Source organism: Chiloscyllium punctatum, chromosome 31, assembly GCF_047496795.1.
Source record: "Chiloscyllium punctatum isolate Juve2018m chromosome 31, sChiPun1.3, whole genome shotgun sequence".
NCBI lineage: Eukaryota > Metazoa > Chordata > Chondrichthyes > Orectolobiformes > Hemiscylliidae > Chiloscyllium > Chiloscyllium punctatum.
This window is the reverse complement of record NC_092769.1, coordinates 18,895,335-18,921,716: the sequence shown is the minus strand read 5'-3', so window position 1 is coordinate 18,921,716 and position 26,382 is coordinate 18,895,335. Positions and strand designations below refer to the sequence as shown.

General features: G+C 45.3%; 1 long non-coding RNA gene across 2 annotated transcripts; it reads left to right on the top strand.

Annotated features, from left to right (window-relative positions):
* Positions 1 to 2,583: 2,583 nt before the first annotated feature.
* On the top strand, positions 2,584 to 25,097 carry LOC140456919 (uncharacterized). Of its 2 annotated transcripts, none has more exons than XR_011953210.1 (3): positions 2,584 to 3,030; positions 4,634 to 4,745; positions 24,837 to 25,097. It is a non-coding gene; the product is annotated as an uncharacterized lncRNA (long non-coding RNA). The 2 variants fall into 2 exon arrangements; XR_011953209.1 differs by having other exon boundaries at positions 24,651 to 25,097.
* The last annotated feature ends 1,285 nt before the right edge of the window (positions 25,098 to 26,382 follow it).

The window sequence follows — 26,382 nt, the reverse complement described above, 5'->3', positions numbered from 1 at the left end:
GGTACTCCCCTCATCACCAGTTCCCATCGTGAAAACTTGCCCTTTCTTCACACTCTCTGCCTTGTGCCAATCAGACAAATCCTCTATCCATGTTCTGCATGTTGTTCTGAAACGGAAATTTCATTTCACACCCACGGCTGGATTTATTTTTCTGTCTGGCTGTAAACAGCAGAGTTTCCCCATTACCTTCCCATCTGTAATTCCCTGGAGAAGGTGGTGGGGAGCTGCCTTCCTGACCCATTGCAGTCCTTTGGGTGTGGGGGACAGACACAGTGCTGGGAGGATGAAGCATGTCTTGGAGGGCACCTTGGAAATGCTGGTGTTCCTCTGCACCTGGAGCTCCTGCCCTTCCAGGGAATAGTGGTTCCGGGTTTGTGAAGTACTGTTGAAAGGGCCTGCCTGAGTGACCTCAGTGCTGCTTGTAGATCTTTTAATACGTCATTCATTAATGAACATGAGCTTTGTTGGCTGAGCCAGCATTTATTGGTGATATGGAGTTGTCCCTGAGAAGGTGGTGGTGAGCTGCCTTCTTGAGCCACTGCACCAGCCGTTGGAACTGTTGTTATCTGTGTCCCATTCAGCAGGTGCTTGTCCTCATGTCTGCAACTGCATACAGACAATGCAGCTCTCCCTTTCATATCCTATATACTCCCCGCCATATAAATCTGACAGTTCCTCGCAATATCTCACCTTCTCCATTCCCATCTGTGCTAGAGATCACTGAAATTCATTTATTCTTGTTTAAACTTCTGATCACCCAAAATCTCTCCCTTTTAAAATGTGTAACCCTTTCAGCTGCTGTAACTCTCCATATAAATGTAATCAATGATAGCACAGGTTCCCTTCCTAAATCTCTGTAATTACAATGGTTGCATGTGCTAAATTGGCAATTTTCTTCCTCCTTATACATCTCAGGACTTCCAGCCCCTATAATCCCAATATTTGGAATGCTCCCATTCTCTGCACCTCCTCATGTCCTGAGGGTCCTTGAACACCACCAGTGCTCCAAAAGTTTATATTACCCCCAAGTTACTGCAAGTCTTCTAACTCTGTAATATCCAACAGTCTCCAGTACCATACGACACTTTCTGGCTATCAATTTGCATTTGTTGAAGAATACACATCTCTGTAATCAACTCAGAAAAAGCCCTTTAGACTGTACAAAGCTCCGTCATGAATAAGCCACTATCTCTCTGTGTCCTTTGCCTTCATCAGTATATGCAACTCTCGTGTATCTTCTAGCAAACTTCTTCAGATGCTGCAGATCAGCCTAGCTCCCTAGATAACCTGTTCCATTCCATATGGCTCGCTCAATCACTGTGACACCCTCTGCTCTGTCTAATTCTCCTCTTTTCCACTGTTTTCCAGGCACAACAGTAATTCTGTAAGGCAGCAGTGCGGAATGGGACGTTATAAATCTCAGCTGAGGCTTGAGGCCTGCCATTACCTGGGAGTCACAAGGACAGAGAACCTGAGAGAGTGCGGGAGAATATTAATCAGTAGCGAGGGTCGGGACCGACTGGGACTTGGAGTAGGAGAAAAAGCAGAGCAGGAGGCTTGAAACCAGCACTGAGGCACAGAGGGAGTGACCATATGAGGGAGCAACTTGGAGCAGGAGCTTGAGTCTAACATACCTGGGAGTTACAGAGGCAGCAAAGCAGGAGGATATAAATCAGCACTGAGGATTAAGGCTGAGTCACACCTGGTAGTCACAGCGACAGTGACCCTATGAGGGAGCAGAGTGGAGTGGGTGCTGGAGGATTACACGGACCTGGGAGTCACAGAGACGGTGACCCTGTGAGGGGGCAGAGTGGAGTGGGAGCTTGAGGATTACACGTAAGTAGGGGTTGCATAGACAGTGCCCCTGTGAGGGAGCAGTTTGGTGTCGGAACTGGAGAATTACACATCCCTGGCAGTCACAGAGACGGTGACACTGTGAGGGAGCAGGGTGGAGTGGGAGCTGGAGGAATACACGTACCTGGGAGTCACAGAGACAGTGACCCTGTGAGGGAGCAGGGTGGAGTGGGAGCTGGAGGATTACACGGACCTGGGAGTCACAGAGACGGTGACCCTGTGAGGGGGCAGAGTGGAGTGGGAGCTTGAGGATTACACGTAAGTAGGGGTTGCATAGACAGTGCCCCTGTGAGGGAGCAGATTGGTGTCGGAACTGGAGAATTACACATCCCTGGCAGTCACAGAGATGGTGACCCTGTGAGGGAGCAGAGTGGAGTGGGTGCTGGAGGATTACACGGACCTGGGAGTCACAGAGACGGTGACCCTGTGAGGGAGCAGAGTGGAGTGGGAGCTGGAGGATTACACGTCCCTGGGAGTCACAGAGACGGTGACCCTGTGAGGGAGCAGGGTGGAGTGGGAGCTGGAGGATTACACGTCCCTGGAAGTCACAGAGACAGTGACCCTGTGAGGGAGCAGAGTGGAGTGGGAGCTGGAGGATTACACGGACCTGGGAGTCACAGAGACGGTGACCCTGTGAGGGAGCAGAGTGGAGTGGGAGCTGGAGGAATACACATCCCTGGGAGTCACAGAGACAGTGACCCTGTGAGGGAGCAGGGTGGAGTGGGAGCTGGAGGAATACACATCCCTGGGAGTCACAGAGACAGTGACCCTGTGAGGGAGCAGGGTGGAGTGGGAGCTCGAGGTTTACACATCCCTGGGAGTCACAGAGACGGTGACCCTGTGAGGGAGCAGGATGGAGTGGGAGCTGGAGGATTACACATCCCTGGGAGTCACAGAGACGGTGACCCAGTGAGGGAGCAGAGCGCAGTGGGAGCTGGAGGATTACACGTCCCTGGGAGTCACAGAGACAGTGACCCTGTGAGGGGGCAGAGTGGAGTGGGAGCTGGAGGATTACACATCCCTGGGAGTCACAGAGACGGTGACCCTGTGAGGGAGCAGAGTGGAGTGGAAGCTGGAGGATTACACGTATCTGGGAGTCACAGAGACAACTTTCTGCTACTGGGACCTGCCTGCACTGAGTTTGGAAGAAGTGCAAGAGCCATCACAGAAAAGGCTGTAAGTTCATTGGCTGATAAATACACCGTTATTAACGACTATCAGTTAATTGCTGTAAGTCTGCAAAGTTAATTTTCCAATTCTGAAGTAAGGTTCGAACTCAGAATTAAGAGACACTGTGAATTTCTGTGCCAATATAGTCAATTACCCTCAGTAAGCCACAGTGGAATAAGGGACTTAACCATATTGTTATTTCCCGGATGTTAACTTCATTCTAAGTAATTATTTAAGTTATTCTAGACTGTTGCATTTTACGACATGGCAAGACATATTTGTCAGATGGAAATTATGTTCTGTTACATTGGGAATTCATAGCCCCTGCTCGTGTCCTAGATGAACACGGGGTCTCGGAGATCAGACAGTGCTCGAGACTCTGTGATGCTGAGAGTTATGGGGATAGCGCACACAGAGAGCAGATCACCCTGCAGACATGACAGCCTGGAATAAGGAAGGGAATGGGGGACTAGGCAATCGAAGAGAAACAGTCAGGGAATCCAGGAATACCGTGATATCTCCCTCCCAATTCAGTTTCCCAGTTTGGAAGCTGATTAAGGTGTAGGCTGCTCAAGGGAGGGCAGTCAGAGCCATGTCTGTGGCCCCACAAGCAGCCTGACTGTACAGGATCGGAGGTAGAAGGAAGAAGGAACAATAGGAACAGGAGATTCCGGAAATTGAAGAAGATGTCAGTGTTTCTGTAATTTCAGGATAGTGGGGTTAAGAATGTCACTGTGTCTGCAGGACATTCGTCTGGGGTACAGTGAGCAGTCCAAGGTCACGTCCATGCTGATAGGAATGATCTGGGTAGGAAGGGTGAAGTGGTCTGGGAATCAGAATTTAGGGAGCTAGGTGGATAGTTAGCAAGCAGGACCTCAAATGTAGCAATCCCTTGGTTACTGCCAGTGCCGTGTCAAAGTGAGAACAGAACTCTGAGTTTTAGGTAGATGAGAGTGTGACTGGAACGATGGTGCAGCAGGAAGGGCTTCAGATTCCTGCGACACTGGGACTGGTTCTGAGGAAGGCAGCAATTGTGCAAGGTGGATGGGCTAACGTGACAGAACCGGGACTGAATTTCTTACGGGGTTTTTTGGGAGGGATTGAAAATAACTTGGCCTGTGCTTAGGATCCAAAAAGGAATATTAGAGGAGACTACCAGGATTCTCAAAATACTGGGAGATACATTTGGTACTAACTTACAACAACAAGTTTATCAGTGGAAGATGGAGCAAGAAAGAAAGCCTTAATCTGAGGTTCTCTGCATAGACATTAATACTCGGAGTGTGTAGAGTTACAGGTGCAGATTGGTGTGTCTAAATCTGGCTCAAGGAATGGCAGGACTGGGTGTCAAATATTGCTGGGGATAAAGAATTCCAAAATGATAGAAGTGAAGGGAAAGGATGAAGGGAAAAGTACTGGTTTAAATTAGCATTAGTTTAGGAGTCCAAGACAAAGATGATCCATCCAAGGAAACAATTAATTTGGCTGGAGCTACAGAACAAAAAAATATACAATTACACTGTGAGGTACAGTCTGTCGGCAGAAACCAAAAGAAAATGACGGAGGGAATAAATATTAACTGATATTAACTGTGTTATTGGTGTTGCAGGGTCACGAGGTTCGAGTATTCCTAGATTACATGGAGGAGAGCTTACTGCCGGAGTATGTGTCCAGCCCAAGACAACATGTACTGTTGGACCTGGTCCTTGGAAAAAGATGGGGCAAGTAGATCCAGTGTCAGTAGGGGAAGATTTTGGGGAACAGCGATCATTTTATTGTAAAGTTCAGGATGATGGTAGAGAATGATATAAGTAACTGAGAGTGAGAAACATTAGTGGACTGAGAGCAGCCTTCAATGGGGCAAGAATGAAGCTGGGAAGGTTTGACTGGAACACCAATTTGGTCAGAAAATGACAAACTGAACCATGGGCTCCCTGCAAAGACAAGATGGCTTGGGTCCAGTTGAGGAATGGTCCCTCAAATAGGAACAGCAGGATAAACAACCCCAATGCTGCTTCGTGTGATAAACAATAGAATTTGTGTCAGATGGAGAATCGAATTAAGAGCCACGAGGAATGCTGGAGGTTCAGAGGGGAGATGGTAGAGCAGAGGGGAATTATGGGAAAACTGAGAGCCACCATAGAGCTGTCCCGGAATCCTCCTGCGGGCCCGTCATAACGAACGTATCAAAAGATGGAGTAAGGCTGCGTCAAAATTAGAAAGAGGATTTATACCTGGAAAAAGATCTTCGCAAGTAGTTAAGATGCACTTAGATGCGTTGTAGATGCATGTTTGACTGAAACATTCAGGAGGCGATTAGATGATATTTGATACAAAACAAATGTGAGGATGTGAATGAAGGAGGAGATCATTACTCAGCAAAGAGTTCAGTTGAAGAGCTGGTGTAGTCATGATCGACCAAATGATACCCTTCTGTGCCAAAAGGCGTCTGTGTCATTCCGTGTGATGTCTTGAGAGTCCTCCAAATCCATAAATATCCCGTCTTTATAACCTCGTCGATCCTGTATGATACATTCTAAATCTCCATCAGCCAATGTCGCCGTCCTTATCTCTGTAACTCATACAGGCCATACAAACCTCCTTTCTCTGGAATCTCCTCCAGCCCCAATAACCTTTCCTCTCTATAAAATATTTCTCAAGTCTTTACAGCTCTCCCCTTCTCTGCAACTATCTGATCCATAGAAACCTAATCTTTGCAATCTCCTCCAATCCACACAACAATCAGCCTTACTAACCTCCTCCTGCCCTGACAGATTGCAATATCTCCATAGACTCCAGCCACTACAGTGTTCATTATATCTCCAACGTTCTCCATCACTGACAACACTGCCAATCTATTTTCTTTGCTCCAGTTCCTACAATTTTCCCTGTTGTGTACCCTAATCCAATGCCTAACCAGCTGTGTAATATCCTCTAGTCCCAACCATGCTCCTGATTCTGTAACCACCTTCTGCCCCGACACAGCTCACTGTCTCTGCAACCTCCAGATTCTAAACCTGTCCTTATCTGTGGAAATTCTCCCAGCCCTCCCCCTCTCTGTAATATCTACCAGATGTTAAAACTGAAATAACTCCACAGAGGCTGGTATCCTGTTACCAAATCACCTTTTATGTCTTCATGCATGATCCATGGCACTGACCCAAGCTAGCTCAGAGCCGGCTCTTATAGTTAACAGAGCCCCTGAAGCTTCTGTTTATTTATGAGCCAGGATTCCCTGATTAGAGCCAGTTAACAGTCCCAATCAGGTAACACGTATTAATGAGATTTAACTGACTGACCTCGTTCCAATCACTGTAAAAACACTCTACGTATCTCTAAGGTTAATTAACACCTACAAATCCCCTAGTCTCTGAAACCTCCTCCAGTTTCGCCAATGCTGTCTCTGTAAAGTTCCCCAAGGACAGTCCTGTACCTTTCAGTCGATCCTCCTGTTATCAATCTCCTGCAGGACCAATACAAGCTTTTTTTCCTGTTTTCTACAAACTCTCCGTCTCAATGTTCTCCACCCAAAATGTCTCTTCCTAATCACTAACTGGTTCCAAAGACTCGGTCTGCCGTTTGTGTGTGACGTTCTTCATAAGGAGGAAGGGGTATTCGAAACAGGGAGCTTCATAAGGCATGGAGACCTTTACACAAATAGGAATGTTTGTAGAAACTAGTGGGTTTACAGAAGTGGGAAGGGTCATGGAACATGTAGGATGTTTCAGAGACTGGCAGTATGTAGGCACAGTGGACAGATTTTTTTATATCTGGAGCCGAGAGGTAAAGATAAATAAATCATGTGATAAATTGTCCCGGTAACATTTTCATCAGGTGTCGGGGAGGGTTTCTCTCTACAAGGCTCTCGTAGCCAGAATATTGATCTGGCTGCTCCAGCTTCATTTTCACTTCAAACAAAACCTAAAACTATTCTTGTCTTTGTAATCTTCTTCAGCCTCTAGAACAACCCATATCCCTGCAATATCCCATAACTTTCACACAACTTCCTATCTCTCTAACCACCTATGGACCCTACAGCAATTCTGGACTTTGCACTTGCTACCATCCCTGAATTCCTTCCTAACGTTTGAACAAGGCCAATGAAATGGTAGATTTAAATAACATGAACCAGGTCAGATGGAGCTGTCATAATGGAGATGTGGCTCCAGTGTGACAATGACCGAGAACTGGATATATCAAAGGGGTTTACCATTTACACAGGAAGGATAAAAAGGCTAACTCAGTGAAGTACACTGTGTATAAAGATTGGGATCAGTATTATTGTGATGATAATCAATTCACACACTGCTCCTCCCTGTTTTCTCCCCTCATTCCTGCGTATTGATCCTGTCAGATATTGGTAAATCTTGAAAACTTCATAAAATAGTACAGTATAGAGGAAATCACTCTGCACACTGTCTACATTGGACAAGATGTCATGTTATTTTTGAAGCCCTAGTTCTCTCTCCCCAGAGACGATAGGCCTTCCAGTTCAGCTCCCGGCACCTTTTTAAAATGGTTTGACAGTTTCTACCTCGACTCCACTTCCATGCGTGACTCCCAGATCTCAACCATACTCTGGGTGAAATAACAACCTTCCTCAGTACTTCGCTAATATTTCAATTAATTACGTTTAATATTCACCGTTTGTAATGCAATTCTACAAGAGCAAAATGTTCTCTCCCTTTCTACACAGGCTCCTGACAATATGTGCACCCCAATCAAATCTCCTCTCAGTATCCTCCATTCCCCTATCTTTCCCCATAACTGCACTTCCACTGTCACAGGGTAACGGATCTCCTCTGTACCCTCTCCAGTCCAATTCCATCCTTCCATGTGATCGGGTGACCAGAACTGTATACAGTCCCCAAGCTGTGACTGAACTCATTATTTATACAGTTCCTGCCTAAGCTTCCTGCTCTGAAATTCTGTATTTTGGCTGACAGAGAAAATCATGCCAATTGCTGCATTAAAAAGATTATTTATCTGTCCAGCTACCTTCATTTATCTGCCCACACTGACCATACTCTCATTTATTGTGTATTCCTCTCTATTGTTGATGTCCCCAAATGCCTTGCCTTGCACTTCTCTGGGTTGTTTGCTCCATTCACCTGGACCCCACAGTTTCTGTTTTTAAGCAGTCTGCCATGGGATCTCTTGTCAAATCCAAGTAAGTCACATGCAGTTCCAAGTTACTGCCTCAAACCGACACAGTCAGATTAATTACACACGATCTTCCTTGAAAAAATCAAGACCGACTCTCCTGGAGTCCCTGGGATTTCCTCAGTGACAGTTTATCCACTGTCGCAGAATTCTAACCTCGACCTATTCAGTCAGTCACTTGCTCCACATTAAACAAAGTTGCGGTATTAGCTGTTCTCCAGGCCTCCGGCACCATCCCTGCATCCAGGGAGGATTTGATAATGTAGGTAAGTATAAGGCAGGGAATTTTCCCCGGCACCTTTTAACAGTCTGGAACATTGTATTACCCCTTTTTAAGGAATTGAATCTCCTGTATAATTCTCCTTTCCAAGTTTGTTTCTCCCAATATTTCATCCCTATTTTGATTCAGACAGACAGAGGCCAAACCCATCTTATGATTTGGTCAAGTCTCATTTTAATCGGGTTTCATGGAGTGTTTCTCTCCACAAGGTGAATTGCATTTTCTCATGATACCATACCCAATCTGCCTTATACCCTACCTGCCTGCGTGGTCTTTCTCTCATCTGACACTAACGTGATGATTTTTCCCCTTCTTCATAAGAATTGCCCTCTGCCTGGATACCCAAGAATTTACCAGCCTCCCTGTTTCCAGGAGCCATCTTTAAAAAGTCATTTTACTCTTGGATTGTGAAGTCGAAATTAGCCTGGACATGGCAGAAGGGATTAAACTGGGGCTCCACTTTGTGGGCAAGGCCCTGGTCCTGGTGTATGACATGGTTCATGAGAGGGACATTATCTTCCTCCAGGGATTGCAGGGGAAGCTATGACACTAGACCCTGCCAACTTGGTCAGAAGCTGATCCCTGGGTCAGTGAGGTGCCAGCCTTCTGGGTGAATATCTATCAGTATAGGAAGGAGGTCAGTGACCTTCTCCCCTGCACCAGGGTAAGTGCCACCATCTGCACTTTGTGACTTCACTCTCACTCTCTCTGTTACTGCACCCACATCCCACCAAGGCTCATTTTCTCCCACTGTCAGTGAATGCAGCACCTTCTCTCAGTCTCTCTGTAATCTCTTCTCTGCCCAACTCTGCCTGGTGTCTGTGCTGCCCACTCACTCACTCAGAACACCTCGACACCTTCCCCCCAACTGTCCCAGCACTAACAGCTGTACCAACCACTTCCATTTCCCTAATCCTCCTTGGTAATTCTCACATTCCAGAAGGAACCATCCCACACTAGGGCACAAAGAACGAAGAGGGATATGGGGCAGCCTAATATTCATCTCCTCACCCCCTAACAGGGGAAGGATCCTGACCCTAACAACCACGAGAGGCTGACTGACCGTGTCCAAGCTCCCAGACTGGATTCTGAGACTCCCCCTGACTCACTCTGCTGGGCACCGTGACTGACCGTGTCCAAGCTCCCGGACTGGGATCTGAGACTCCCCCTGACTCACTGTGCTGGGCACCGTGACTGACCGTGTCCAAGCTCCCAGACTGGATTCTGAGACTCCCCCTGACTCCCTGTGCTGGGCACCGTGACTGACTGTGTCCAAGCTCGCTGACTGGGATCTGAGACTCCCCCTGACTCACTGTGCTGGGCACCGTGACTGACCGTGTCCAAGCTCCCGGGCTGGGATCTGAGACTCCCCCTGACTCACTGTGCTGGGCACCGTGACTGACCGTGTCCGAGCTCCCGGACTGGGATCTGAGACTCCCCCTGACTCACTGTGCTGGGCACCGTGACTGACTGTGGACAATGATATCAAGCTTCCTGAGTTTGTGTTCCTGCTAAACACCAAGACAATACAGCAGACGGGTGAAACAGGTAGCTCTAGCTGAGGGGAAACGCTGCTAAAGGCAGGGTAAGGCAAGGCAATAATTCTGTGAGCATTCAAGTCAGTTCAAAGTGAGTGTGTACAAACACAGAGTGAGCAGCCCAGAGGGACAAGCCATGAGCTGTGAGTGTGTTTCCTGAGCACAGTGTCCTTGTAGCAGCATTGCAATGAGAGTTGTCAGTATACCCTGAGCTGCAGCATTGAAGTGCTGAAGCGTACTGTCAGTGGGTCCGGGATGTGCTGGGAATGCATGGTGAGGCTGGCATGTGTCAGATGCCATCATTGGTGGGTGTGTACATGCAGCTCCTCTCTGTGCAGTGTCCCCCGAGATGATGCTGTTCAGGATAGAAGTCTGCAGGAGCAAGCGCCGAGATGGAGTCACCAGGTAACAGGTCTGACTTTCGTGTCAAATTCTCCATATTGAGTTTCCCCACAGTGGGGGAGGATATGAAGCTGCAAGTTGATGAGGGGGTGGATCTATAATAATGTGGTTGTTGATCATCAGTAATCCTTCAGTGAGGATCTCGCCTCTCCCGTGCTCAAATCTTGACATTAACAACAGTCCAGTACAGGAACAGGCCTTTCAGCCCAGCAAGCCCGCACTGACGCATGATGCCGTTCTAAAGTTAAAACAAAAGTTTTTGCTCCAACAACCTCTATGTCATTCTATTCCCTACTTGCTTATACTTGTGCCAAGATCCCTCTTAAACCTTGCTATATTGGCTTCTTCCCCTATATCATTTCATTCCAGGCACTTTACATTCTGTCTGTAACAGCAAACGAAACTTACCTATCACATCTCCTGAACTTTCTCTCTTTTACCTAAAACCTACAGTCCTGAGTAATTGATACTTCTACTCTGGGGGGAAAAAGCCTCTAACTGTCCTTCTATCTATGCCTCTGATAATTCTGTAAATATCTGTCAGGTAGCCCCATATCCAATGATGCCCAGGTGCACACAAACCCTATATGTTCAATTTCTCCTTCTGACTAATACCCTCCAAACCAGACAACATGCTGGTAAAATTTTTCCATACCCTCTCCAACACTTCAACATTGTGTGGCAAAGAGTACTGTACACAATATTCTAAATGTACCTCGAAATAAGTTTCTCTACAGCTGCAATATGACCTGTTAGTTTTCATACTGCATGCTCTGATGCATGTCTGCAAGTTTGCCATCAGTTTTCTTGATCACCCTATCCACCCGTGTTACCCCTTTCAAGGAACTGTGGAGCTGTACACCTAGATTCCTTCGGATGTTGATGCAATCAGTAGTTTTTCCATACAATTTATACTTCTCTCCTGCATTCGACCTTCTAAAACGCATCACGTCACAACTGTCCAGATAAAGTTACATCTATGTTTTCTCTGTTCAAGTCTGCAGCTGACCTATATCCCGCTGTATTCTCTGGCAATCATCCTCACAATATGCACCTCCGCCAATCTATTTACAGATCACAAAAGCACTGACCCACCAGTACTCTGTCTTCTCAGACCAAGCAGTTCTCTATCCATCTTACCAACTGATCCCCTTTCACTTCACCTTCTGTATGAGCCTGCCATAAAGAAGCATATTAAAGGCCTTGCTAACATCCAAACGGCCAACATCCAGCCCCATTCCCTCATCAATCAATTTTGTCACTTCCTCAAAATATTCAGTCATGTTTGTGAGACATGATCCTCCCCACACAACTGTGTTGCCGGTTGCTAGTAAATCCAGATTAGAGTACTGTTGGAGCTGTACTCATTCAGACAAGTGATTATTCCATCATGTCCCTGACTTGAACCTTGGAGAGTAGATTCGATTCCTTACAGTGTGGAAACAGGGCCTTACATTCCTTACAGTATGGAAACAGGGCCTTTGGCCCAACTAGTCCATACCAACCCTCCGAAGAGTAACCCACCCAGACCGATTTCCCTCTGACTAAAGCACCTATCACTATGGGCAGCTTAGAATTGCCAATTCACCTGACCTGCACATCTTTGGACTGTGGGAGGAAACCACGCAGACACGGGGGGAATATGCAAACTCTACACAGTCACCCAAGGCCGGAATTGAACCTAGGACCTTGGTGCTGTGAGGCAGCAGTGCTAAGCACTGAGCCATCGTGCCGTTCTTGATGGTTAACATATAGTGGGGGCTGTGACAGTTACTGGACAGTGGGAGGTATGTCGGGGTGTGATGGTTACTATACAGTGGAAGCTATGTCCGGCCATGGTGGTTACTGTACAGTGGGAGGTATGTCAGGCCGTGATGGTTACTGTACAGTGGGAGGTATGTCGGGGTGTGATGGTTACTATAAAGTGGAAGCTATGTGCGGCCATGGTGGTTACTGTACAGTGGGAGGTATGTCGGGGTGTGGTGGTTACTGTACAGTGGGAGGCATGTCGGGCCGTGGTGGTTACTGTACTGTGGGAGGTATGTCGGGGTGTGATGGTTACTGTACAGTGGAAGGTATGTCGGGGTGTGATGGTTACTGTACAGTGGAAGCTATGTCCGGCCATGGTGGTTACTGTACAGTGGGAGGTATGTCGGGCTGTGGTGGTTACTGTACAGTGGGAGGTATGTCGGGGTGTGATGGTTACTGTACAGTGGGAGGTATGTCGGGGTGTGATGGTTACTCTACAGTGGGTGGTATGTCGGACCGTGATGGCTACTGTACAGTGGGAGGTATGTCGGGGTGTGATGGTTACTGTACAGTGGGAGGTATGTCGGGGTGTGATGGTTTCTGTACAGTGGGAGGTATGTCGGGGTGTGATGGTTACTGTACAGTGGGAGGTATGTCGGGGTGTGATGGTTACTGTACAGTGGGAGGTATGTCGGGCTGTGATGGTTACTGTACAGTGGGAGGTATGTCGGGCTGTGATGGTTATTGTACAGTGGGAGGTATGTCGGGGTGTGATGGTTACTGTACAGTGGGAGGTATGTCGGGCTGTGACGGTTACTGTACAGTGGGAGGTATGTCGGTCCAGGAAGCTGCCGACTGTATGAGTTGTACACAATATGATTCTGCTGCTGCTGATGGGCCATTGTACCTCATGGATGATCGTGATTGTTTCCCTAACCTGTTTAAAGTCTGTACAATTCAGTACATAACATGGTGTGAAGGGTCTGCAAAATGTGAGGTTAGCCCTTGCTCCCCATAAGGACTGTGCAGTGAACATTGTTACCGATATATGAAATGTAGGGGTGATCTGCAGCAGGCAGATCAGTGATGATGTGGTCAATTATAGGTTTCCCTTTTATTGGTTCCCCATAACCTGCCGCAGAGCAGTCAAGCCACCACAGTGTCCAGCATCAATGCTGAGCACTATGATTATATTAGATTCCGTACAGTGTGGGAACAGACCCTTCTGCCCAACCAGTCCACGCCCACCCTCCGAAGAGTAACCCACTACCATGGCCAATTCACCTGAGCTGCATTTCTTGGGACTGTGGGAGGAAACCCACGCAGACACTGGGAGAATGTACAAACTCCACACAGGTAGTTGCCCAAGGCTGGAATCAAACCTGGGTCCCTGGTGCTGTGAGGCAGCAGTGCTAACCACTGAGCCACCATGCCACTCTATATTGACTATGTGCCATGGAGCTGCCCTCTTCTGCCTGCCTGTACCTTTCAGTGGTACAGAACCTACCAGAGAGAATAGTGATGCCTGGGACATAGTCCTGTTCACAGAATCCTGCTTTACAGACAATATCTGATTGTTGCTTGATTAGTCTGTGGGAAATATACAACAAGTCAATTTTACATTCTGTATAATTGAAGAGTTAATTTCAATTTATTTCTTACATTTTTAAACAAACATCATTGTTTTTCAGTTGAAAGCAATTGAAATGAACAATAATTGATTTACCAGAGCGCAAACCTAACTATTACAGTTCAGTGAATGTAGTAAACAGCCAATTCACGTTCAGTTCAGTGAACACACCATCTTACAGGCAGCAAAGCTGTTGGAAATGACATTGAGAAAAAGCCTGAACTCAGACACAGTGTTACTGGGCCTCTCCATGACGTCCAAAACACTGGCCATCTCCAAGATCTGTTCAGAGAGCTTCCTAACTGGAGCTGGACAGTTACTGACACAATCCCTCACAATAGACTGGTTAGAGACATACCTGAACAACAGGGAGATGTGTGTGGGGCAGACTGGTCAATGGACTAGCACATGGCACTGGTCAAAATGCAGTTCAACATCTATAACAATGACCTGTAAACAGCCATGTCTTGGAAGTATATCCCTTCCAGTGTGGGACCTAAACTCTGTAGTTCTGTACCTTGGACGCAATCCTGAATGAAAGTGTTATAAAGGTGATGGACTCCTGCAGCACATGGCATCTTACATTGAATCCCTCATAAACCATATCCAGTGTATGTTATCTCTACAATGTCAGTATCCAAACAGATTTGTGCAGCGCCATTGATGGCCGGCAGCTTTACAGCCCAACGTACTTGTGTGTGACTTGATCTGGAAATCTCTGTGTAAATGTTTGCAACATTGTTCTAACCATTAACAGTAAAGTCTTATTACTGAAGGTCCGACATCCTTTCGTAATACGAACTTTTAAATTGTCCAATAAACACAAAATCCCCACTTTATTCAGTTCATTTTTATAACAATATGATGAAAACAGTGCACAACTCACAGTATGGAGCATTGAAATGATGGGTCTCAGTTCCACACCCAAGAGCAATTTATTATTAAGTGCAAGGACTTTGAAATAGAGCATAGAACATAGAACAGTACAGCAAAGAACAGGCCCTTCAGCCCATGATGTGGTGCCGACCACTGATCCTTGTGTCTGCACCCTCAAATTTCTGTGACCATATGCATGTCCAGCAGTCTCTAAAATGTCCCCAATGACCTTGCTTCCACAACTGCTGCTGGCAACGTATTCCATGCTCTCACAAATCTCTGTGTAAATATCCCGCCTCTGACATCCCCTCTGTACTTTCCTCCAACCGGCTTAAAACTATGACCCCTCGTGTTAGCCATTTCTGTCCTGGGAAATAGTCTCTGGCTTTCGACTCTATCTCTGCCTCTCATTATCTTGTATACCTCAATTAGGTCCCCTCTCCTCCCTTTCTCCAATGAAAAAAGTCCGATCTCAGTCAACCTCTCTTCATAAGATAAGCCCTCCAGTCCAGGCAGCATCCTGGTAAACCTCCTCTGAACCGTCTCCAAAGAATCCACATTTTTCCTATAATAGCACGACCAGAAATGGATGCAGTATTCCAAGTGCGATCTCACCAATGTTTTATAGAGCTGCAACAAGATCTCACAACTCTGAAACTCAATCCCCCTGTTAATGAAAGCCAAAATACCATGTGCTTTCTGAACAACCCTGTCCACTTGGGTGGCCATTTTAAGGGATCTATGTACCTGCACACCAAGATCTTTCTGTTCCTCCACACTGCCAAGAATCCTATCCTTAATCCTGTACTCAACTTTCAAATTCGAACTTCCAAAGTGCATCACTTTGCAGTTATCCAGGTTGAACTCCATCTTCCACCTCTCAGCCCATCTCTGCATCCTGTCAATGTCATGCTGCAGCCTACAACAGCCCTCTGTACTGTCAACGACACCTCCAACCTTTGTGTCATCTGCAAACTTGCTGACCCATCCTTCAATCCCCTCACCCAAGTCATTAGGAAAAATTGCAAACAGTAGAGGCCCAAGGACAGAGCCCTGTGGAACACCACTCGTCACGGACGTTCAAGCAGAATATTTTCTTTCTACAACCACTCGTTGTCTTCTGTAGGCCAGCCAATTCTGTACCCAGACAGCTAAGTTCCCCGGTGTCCCATTCCTCCTGACCTTCTGAATGAGCCGACCATGTGGAACCTTATCAAATGCGTTGCTGAAGTCCATACACACCACATCCACTGCTCGATCCTCATCATCACCTGCCCCTCACAAAGCCGTGTTGACTGCATTTAATCAAGCCATGCTTTTCCCGATGGTCAGAAATCCTATCCCTCAGAATCCTTTCTAACACCATGCAGACAACAGTCGTGAGGCTTACTGGTCTGTAATTGTCGGGGATTTCCCTATTTCCTTTCTTGAAGAGAGGAATTACATTTGCCTCCCTCCAGTCCTCAGGTACGACTCCAGTGGAGATCGAGGATGCAAAGAACTTCGCAAGTGGCGAAGCAATTGCATTTCTTGTTTCCAAAGCAATTGTATTTCTCGTTTCCAAAGCAGCGGAGGACAAATTTGATTCGGGCCTGGCAACTTGTCAGTCTTAATATTGCTCTTCAGAGGGTCTGTGTGGACCTGTTGGACCTAAGGAACTGGTTCCACATGTAAGCTAAAATGTGCTGAAAAAAGCAGTGTGTGTGTTATCATTTTGATTCAAACCTCAACCCACAAAGTCTCATTTGAAGACCCTTCTAAGCTATTGTCCATCCTTTCAGCAGTAACTGACTTGTTAATTAATAAAGCAACATCACCTCCTCTTTAACACCCTGCCTTGTCCTGTCTATAGTTCCAGTACAACAGAGTATTGAGTTGTTTGCTCTAACCTCCCTCAAAAGAGCCTCTGTGATGGTAAAACTGTCACACCTCCACATGTCAACTCATTCCCTTATCGCATCTGTCAGCCTGTCTGATAATACTCCCAGCATTAATCTAAGCTGGAATATAATACCTGGAATACCCTGTACCTCGGAGTTCTTCAGTCATTTCCTGTTTCTTATCAAGCTGCTCAAACCATGAACCACAACTCTAACTCTGGCACTAAATGAATATATGCGGAATTGTAATTTCTTTTTTTTAAAAAAAAACATATTCATCAAATGCAACTTTCCAGAACTGAGCAGTCAGCTCCACATACAATGAGTTTCTGATGGTTAATTCCCCACTCAGTGTACAGAGGGGACAGCCCTCAGTAGTGGAGAAAGTGAGGACTGCAGTTGATGGAGATCAGAGTCAAAATGTGTGGTGCTAGAAAAGTACAGCACGTCAGGCAGCATCCGAGGGGTAGGAGAGTCGATCTTTCGGTCATAAATTCTTCATCAGGAAGGCATTGGTGCATTCCTTTATTTTTTCATTCCATGATTCACAGAATGTTGTGAACTGTACTTACTCAGGGAGGCAGCACTGTGTATTGCACTGAAATGGAAAGCAGTCAATCAGTTGGTTGGACAGGGTGCAGAAAAGTTGAGGGGAAGTATACACTGATTGAATGAATTACAAACATAAGGATAGGTAAATCCCCTGGGCCAGATGGGGTTACCCTAGATTACTCCAGGAAGTGATGTGAGAGATTGGCGTGCCTTTGGTGATGATCTTTGCGTCCTCACAGTCCACTGGAGCAGTGCCAGCCAGATGATTGGAAGGTTACAAATGATACTCCCTTGTTCAGCAAATGGATTAGGGATAACTGTGGGATTGACTGAACAGTCAGTCTTACATCAGTGTGGGCAAAGTATTGCAGACGTTTCTGAGAGGCCGGATTTACAATTACTTAGAAAACAATGGTTTGATTAGACATAGTCAGCATGGCTTTGTGAGGAGCAGGTCATCCCTCAGAAACCTTATTGAAATCTTTGAAGATGGAAAAAGCACATTGATGAAGCGAGACCAGTAGATGTGGTGAACAAGGCGTTCGCCATTGTCGGCTCATTCAGAAGGTACAGAAGCATGGGGTGCAGAGACATTTGGCTGTCTGGATACGGGCGTGGCTGGCCCACAGAAGACAGAAGATGGAAGCAGTTGGAAAGTATTCAGCCTGGAGCTTAGTGACCAGTGGTGTTCTACAGGGATCGGCTCTGGGACCTGTGCTCTTTGTGATTTTTATCAATGATTTTGATGAGGAAGTGGACAAGTAGGTTAGTAAGTTTGCCAATATCACGAAGGTTGGTCGGGTTGTGGATAGTGTGGAGGGCTATTGTAGTTTGCAACAGGACATTGACATGATGCAGAGCTGGGCTGACAAGTGGCAGATAGAGCTCAACTTTAAAAAATGTGAAGCAATTTTTTTAAAAGGTTGTATTTGCATAAAACATACAGGGTTGAAGGCAGAATTCTTGGCTGTGCGGAGTGACAGAAGGATCTTGGGGTCATTGTCCATCGATCTCTCAAAGTTGCCACCAAGTTGATAGGGTTGTTCAAAAGGAATACGGTGTGTTGTCTTTCATTATCAGGGAGATAGAGATTATGAGCAGCGAAGTTATTTCTTTGCTCTATAAAGCTGTGGTTCAACCACACGTGGAAGCCTCAGAGAGTGTGCAGAGGAGACTTACCAGGGTGCTTCCTGGACTGGAGGGCATATCTTACAACGAAAGTTTGAGCTGCTAGGGCTTTCCTCCAGCAGTAGTAGTAGAGTCAGATCCATTAGGGATATTTAAGAAGACTCTTGGATAGGCACACGAAAGTTAGTGCATTGAAGGTTATATAGGTTAGTCTGATCTTAGAGTGGGATAAAAGGCTGGCAAAACATTGAGGGATGAAGTGCCTGCACTGTGCTGTACTGTTCTATGTTGCAAATTTCACTCAGCTTGTGGATTTTCGTCAGTTGGTGAATGTGTGAGGGAGGTGAGGGAGTGAGGGAATGGAGTGTGTGAGGGAGTGAGGTGTGTGAGGTCAGGAAGGTGGGTAGGGACGTTAGACCAAGACTTCCATTTTTGATGTAATTGTTACATTCACCTAAGTGTCAGCACAATATGTGTGGTTATCAAGACCAGACAAAATCCACAAGTTCAGTTATTAAAACGATTTTGGCTTGCTGTTTGCTCCTGGTTTCTACAGATACATTCTGCTGGGTGACCCATGAATTAGTATCTGAATATCCACAGACATGTTTCATTTTGTTTTGATACTGTTGAATGTGAAGGTACATTTATTGGATGTAGTTTCAGAGGGTTCACTGTAAGACACAAAATGCTTCAATAGACTGTCAAATGTGAACGTTTTCACCCAGTGTCTGGCCCAGGGTGCAGATGTAGGGAGTCTGGGTGATATGCCAGATGTCATCACCATAAGTAATGTGTGCGTTGTGATTCTGACACTCCATGTCCATACATCTGCTCCATGGGCCAGGCTCTGACTGATGATGAACTTGTCAGACCTGGTTCCTGGTCAGTCATTGGTATCTAATTTAGACAGTATTTGTGCCTACACTGAGAGCAGTGATAGACTGTTGGCTAGTTTCCTCCTGCTCAATGGGGATTCCAAATGATTCTCTGTGAGGGAATGTTTCTATGACTGCCCTGACACAGGTTGGAAACTCTCTTCACAGATTCAGGACCAGGACAGGGTCTCTGTCATCGCTACATGCAGCTGTGAGGTCCAGTAGCACTGTACCTGAATTCAGGCCTTTTAGAATCCACTTTTAATGTCGGTCATGATGCAAAGTGATGGGTTTGCTGACCTGAACAATGATCAGGAGTTTGCCATATTTATGAATTGGGCAATAATAAAGTATGAGCTTCAATTATTCAATGAACAATAACTGCATCATCTCTGAAAACAATGAAGTTGATTTTATATTGATAGAATTAAAATATAAACACCAAACAATCTTTTATGATACAAAAGTAAGGAATCACATTTTTATTTGTATCGAAAAAGGACATGTTGTCTGACTGTGCTGGTGATCACAATTACACATTGAATCTCAGTATTCAAATGCATACATTGTCACCCTATCATTTGCAAAATGGTTGACCTCTACATGATTTAATATTCAGAGTGAGCAAATGATTGAACAATCAAATAGAATTATAACTCTGACACATTTAAATATAATCAATCGATTTAATTTCTCCTCTGAAATGTGTGAGCTTCAGTTATTTGCCAACAATTCTATTAGTTTTAAAATAATGATGGAAAAGGATAGACTAGATCTAAAAGTTGAAGTTCTAAATTGGAGAAAGGCCAATTTTGACGGTATTAGGCAACATCTTTCAAAAGCTGAGGGCGGCAAATATTCCCAAGTAAGCAGTCGGCTAGAAAATGGGAAGTCTTCAGATGTTAGATAGCCGGAGTCCAGAGACAGTATATTCTTGTTAGGGTAAAAGGAAAGGCTGGTAGGTATAGAGAGTGCTGAATGACTAAAGAAATTGAGGGTTTGGTTAAGAATAAGAAGGAAGGATATGACAGATACAGGCAGAATAGTTTGAGTGAATCCTTAGAAGAGTATAAAGGCAGGAGGAGTATACTAAAGAGGGAAATCAGGAAGGCAAAAAGGGGAACATGAGATAGCTTTGGCAAATAGAGGTAAAGAGAATCCAAAAGGATTTTACAAATACATGAGATAAAAAGGATAAACAGGGAGAGAATAGAGCCCTCAAAGATCAGCAAGGTGCCTTTACGTGGAGTCACAGGTGATGGGAGAGATACTAAACGACTATTTGATATCAGTGTTTACTCAGAAGAAGGACATGGGAGATGTAGATATATGGAGAAATAGATGGTGATATCTTGAAAAATGTCCATATTACAGAGGAAGAAGTGCTGGATGTCTTGAAATGCATGAAGATGGAAAAATCCCCAGAACCTGATTAATCAGGTGAAACTTGAAAGGGTTCAGAAAAGATTTACATTCATGTTGCCAAGGTTGGAGGGTGTGAGCTATGCTGGAGGTTGAACAGGCTGGGACTGTTTTCCCTGGAATGTTGGAGACTGAGAGGTGACCTTATAGAGGTTTATAAAATTATGAGGGGTATGGATAGGGTAAATAGACAAGGTCTTTTTCTTCTGGGATAGGGAAGTCCAGAACTAGAGGGCATAGGTTTCGGTTGGGTAGGGAAAAATGTAAAAGAGATGTAAGGGGCATTTTTTTCTCACTCAGAGGGTTGTACGTGCTTGGAATGAACTGCCAGAGGAAGTGGTGCTGGTTAGTACAATTATAATATTGAGATGGTGTCTGGATGGGTATATGAATAGAAAGTGTTTCGAGGGATATGGGCTGAGTGCAAGCAGGTGGGAATAGATTGGGTTGGGATATCTGGTTGGCATGGACAAGTATGACCAGACAGTCTGTTTCCATGCTGTCTATCTCTTTGACCCTGTGACTGTAATTTAGAAATGATAATAATTTGACATGCATTATCAAATAAATAAATCGTTTATATTATTAAATTGTAGCATACAATAAGTTGAAAAGTTGCTATTTTTAGAATGAATGATAAAGAATAAAGAACATTCCAACACAGGAACAGATCCTTCGGCCCTCCAAACCTGTGCTGATCCAGATCCTCCTATTGTCTAAACCTGCCACCTATTTTCTAAGGTCCTGTATCCCTCTGCTCCCTACCCATTTATATTTCTGTATAAATACATCTTAGATAACGCTTTCGTTCATGCCCCAACCCACCTCCGCTGGCTACACATTCAAGGCTGCCACCGCCCTTTGTGTAAAAAACCTCCCACATATATCTGCCCCAAACCTTTCTCCTCTCACTTTGGACTCATGACCCCGAGTATTTGAGTTCCATAATGTGGGGGAAAAACTTCTTGCTATCCACCCTGTGTATATCTGTCTTGATTTTGTTGACCTCAACCTTCGACTTTGTCATGAAAATAGTCCTAATCTACTCAATCTTGCTTCATAACCAGCACCGTCCATCCCAGGCAGCATCCTGGTGAACCTACTCTGTACCCTATTCAAAACATCCATATTCTTTTGTTAATGTGGTGACCAGAACTATATGCAGTATTCCAAATGCGGCCAAACCACAGTCCTATGCAACTGTAACATGTCCTGCCAGCGCTTGTACTTAACACCTGATCCAATGAAGGAAAGCATGCCATATGCCGCCTTGACCACTTTACTTACTTATGTTGGCATCTTCAGGAAACAATGGACCTGAATACCCAGATCTCGCTCTAAGTCAATTTTCCCCAGGACTTTTCCGTTTACTGTATTGTTCACTCTTGAACTGGATCTTTCAAAATGCATCATCTCACATTTGCACAGATTGAACTCCATCTGCCATTTCAGTGCCCATCTCTCCAATCAATCTATATTCTGCTGTATTCTCTGACAGTCCCCTTCACTGTCTGTTACTCCAACAATCTTGGTGTCATCTGCAAACTTGCTAATCAGGCAGCCGATACCTTCTTCCAAATCATTGATATATATCACAAACAACAGTGGTCCCAGCACGCATCGCTGTTGCACAACACTGGTCATAGGTCACCATTTTGAGAAATCCCCTTTCACTATTACTCTCTGTCTCCTGTTGACCAGCCAGTTCTCTATCCATCTAGATAGAACTCCCTGGACCCCATGCGACTTCACCGTCTCCATCAGCCGACCATGGGGAACCTAATAAAATGCTTTACTCAAGTCCCCCAGTACCTTCTCCAGCAACTTCCCTACCACTGATGTCAGGCTCGCTGGTCTACAATTACCTGGATTATCCCGCTATCCTTTATAAATAAGGGGACAATATTAGCAATTCTCCAGTCCTACGGGACCTCACCCATGGTCTATCATCCTGCAAAGATATATGTTAAAGCCCCAGTTATTTCCACACTCACATCCCTCAGTAACCTGTGGTTGAACCCATCCAGACTTGGAGGCTTGTCTACTTTAATACCTTTTAGAGTATCCAAAACTTCCTCCCTCTTTATGTCGACTTCATCCAGAGTATTCGGGGATCTATCCCTCACCTCAACATCCGTCATGTCCCTCTCCTTGGTGAATACAGATGCAAAGTACTCACTAAGAATCTCGCCCAATTTCTCTTAATCCTTTCTTCCTTTGTCCTTGTGTGTGCCAAACATTTCTCTAGTTACCCTCTTGCTCCATATCTATGAAAAGAACTCTTTGGGATTTTCCTCAACCCTGTTTGCTAACGATATCTCATGACCACTTTTAGCCCTCTTAATTCCTCGCTATTTACTGTGAAATGTGGCTAGTGAAAAGAAAATAAACATTTGTTCGTGTGAGTGGGAACTCAGACCTTTTCAAAGTATTTTGTGCAAAAACAATATTTGAAATCCGTCTCAGTGCAAATAAAAAGCAAGAGAAGAAACCTCTTGGGAAGAGTAATTTTCGGCCACTGTCCCCCCAAAGTACTTCTGAGGTGGAAAAGAGTGAGGGTTTGTAAAAAGGGCACAACAGTAACTATGGGTGGCTTGAACATGCAAATTGGCTCAATTAATCAACTGGACAGTGATATCCTTGAATATAGAGTGTATGAGAGAGTATTTCTGAGAGCAGGACGATATGGAAACAACCAGAGAATGGGGCAGCACGATGGCTCAGTGGTTAGTACAGCACCAGGGTCCTAGGTTCGATTCCAGCCTCGGGGGAATGTCTGCGTGTAGTTTGCACATTTTCCCGCTGTCTGCGTGGGTTTCCTCTCACCGTCCAAAGATGTGCAGGTCAGGTGAATTGGCCATGCTAAATTGCCCATAGAGTTAGGTATATTACTCAGAGGGAAATGGGACTGAGTGGGTTCCTCTTTGGAGGGTCGGTATGGACTTGTTGGGCCGAAGGGCCTGTTTCCATACTGTAGGGCATCTAATCTAATTTAGACTTGATATTATTTGGCAAGGAAGGATTGGTGGATGAGCTTTATCTTGGAAGAAGTTACCACAACATGCTGAAGTTTCACGTTCAGATTGAAAGAGTGAAGACTGAGTCATACATGAGAGTTTTAGTGTTAGGCAACGATAATTATACTGACCTAAGGAAGGAAGGCTGTATGGTCTGGGGGGAGCAAAGAACAGTCAAAGGCAGGACAGCTGAAGAAATTTGGCAAACAATTAGGGAGATACTAAAGATTGAAGAGGAATTGCATAACGGAGAAAAATCATCCATACCTTGATAAGGAAGTCAAGGATAACATGAAGGCACATCCCAGTGCATGTCATACTGCACATGTTAGTCACACTGTGGAGGATTGGGCAAGTCAGTGGCCCCGTGGTATTACCATTGAATTCTTATGTGATAAACCCAGATAATGTTCTGGTGACCTGGGTCCAAATCCTGCCACAGCAAGTGGCAGAGCTTGAATTCAAATCCGGAATTTAGAGACTGATGGTGGTTATGAATCGATTGCCAAGAAAAACATACCTGGTTCACTGATGTCCTTTAGGGAAGGAAACTGCCGTTCTACCATAGATTCTCCACTCTCAGACTGAAGACGTTCCTCCTTATCTCCATTCTAAAGATTATCTCTTGACTCTCAGGCTATGTCCTTGATCTTTTCTCTCCTCAATGTGAAAGCATCTTCCCAATGTCTACTCTGACCAGGCAACCAGTATTCTGTATGCTTCTATTAGATCCCCTTTCACCCTTATAAACTGCAGCACCTATAGACCCAGAGACCTCATATGTTGAGCTTGTAATTACTAGGACCATTCTTATGAAGCTACTCTGAACATGCTCCGGGGTGGTACATCCTTCCTGAGTTATGGGGCCCAAAACGGTACACAACAAACCAAATTTTGTCTGACCAGAGTCTTGTAGAGCCACAGAAGTCCATCCATTCAAGTCATTGCAAAAGAAATGCCATCACTGTATTTAAGGCCACCTTAAATAATAATCTTACGATGGACAATAATATATTTACCATGGAGTTACAAAAATGAACAATGATTAAAACATGCTGGGAAGAAGAACCTAGCCTTGACCAAAGTCTCTGTGCTCTTCCACATGCTACAGAATGCAGACAGGCTGCAGCTACCCACAAATGGTTGCAAACAAACCTGACAGCTCCAGACCCTGTAATACACACCTGAAATTGGACCTGAATGGGACCATGGAATGTCACCTTTGGGCCATCAATGTGACAACCCCAGGTTGGATCTGATTAATCAGGGTAAATGAACCTGTGAATTTCATTGGCAGATTCTTCACACCCTCCCAAAAGGCGTGAAGACTTGGGAGGATAAGAATCAACGTAAAACTGCTTAGCGAGTGGTAGCTCGAGAAAAACCACTGAAAGACAAGACACCTACAAGACCATCAGAAGAACAAGAAGACTTCACCACGTGGAATCTGGTCAACTTCTAGTGGGGTGATATGTGATCATCCAAAGTTCAGTTAAACAATAAGATAGATTGTAGTGTTTTTCATTACGGTATTGTACGTTTTATTGTTCTAATATTAATTGTGTTCAATAAACAAATATCATTGTTTATAAGAGATGTCTCAGTTCTTTTGCTGAATATAAGATTTCAAACACAGTATTTCCCTCAGTTTCTTCATCTAGATTCTTCATGTACAAAGTAAAAAGTTATGGTTCCCTTGCAAAATACCAGTTGTCATTGGCTGCTATCCTTGAAGGATCCTTTTATTCCCACTCTCGACCTTCTGCCAGACAGTCAAGCTTCTGTACACACTAGTACCTAGTCTCTGACACCATGGGCCCTTGTCTTACTCAGCCATCTCCTGTGAAGCACCTTGTCAACGTCCTTCTTGAAGTCCAGACACACAGTATCTATTAGCTCTCCTTAGTCGAACCTGCTTGTTACATCCTCAAAGCATTCTAACAAATTCATTAGCATGACCTCCCGTTGATGAAACCATACTGACTTTGCCGTACTTTACCAGGCACTGGCAATTATTCAGAAATCTCATCAATCACAATGGATTCCAGGAACGTACCCATGACCGGGGTTAGGCTAATCAGTTTTTAATTTTCTGTCTATTGCCTCATGCCCCTTTTAAACAGGAAGCCAGTGAGATCCAAGATGGCGGCGGCCCAGTAGGTCTCAGTCTGCAGAGCTCTGCCCAAAACTCAGGCAAATTGAAGTACCCACCCTCATCTCACCTGCTAAATTGCTAAAATAGCTTTTGCCCAGCAGCCCTAGCCATTCTACATCAAACTTTAGCAGTCTGATGCTTTTTAAAATGACCAGAGGTAAAGTCTCTCACAGTTCACAACGGGCAGAGCCCAGGCAGGGACTTTTCCCCCACTACCCCTTAGCAACAGAGACGCCTGCGTCCACCCCGGGGCGTGACCTGCAAGGGCAAGCCTAATCTCGGAATTTCTTAAACTCTGAGAGAAGATTGATGAGTCCATTGAAGAGACACTGTTCAGGTGGGAGTCGATCTCGGTCATGATGCAGAAACATGACGGAGAGGTCGAGAAACTCGGGCAGCGTGTCGGGCGAGGGGTGGGGCGGGGCAATGGGCCTCGGCCTCCGAGACCACTGATGAGTCATCCATGGGTCAGGTCTGGGCTCTGGAACATCGAGATCCGACCTTAGATGATCATATTGATGACCTCGAAAATCGAGGTCATCGGAAAAATATTCGGTTGCTAGGCCTTCCCGAATGGGAGGAGGAACGTCAGCTTGTTGATTTCCTGGAGCCATGACTCCCACAGCTGCTGAAACTGGAGTTGGAGCTGGGCTGGTTGCCGGTTGAGCGGGCCCACCGGGTTGCTGTG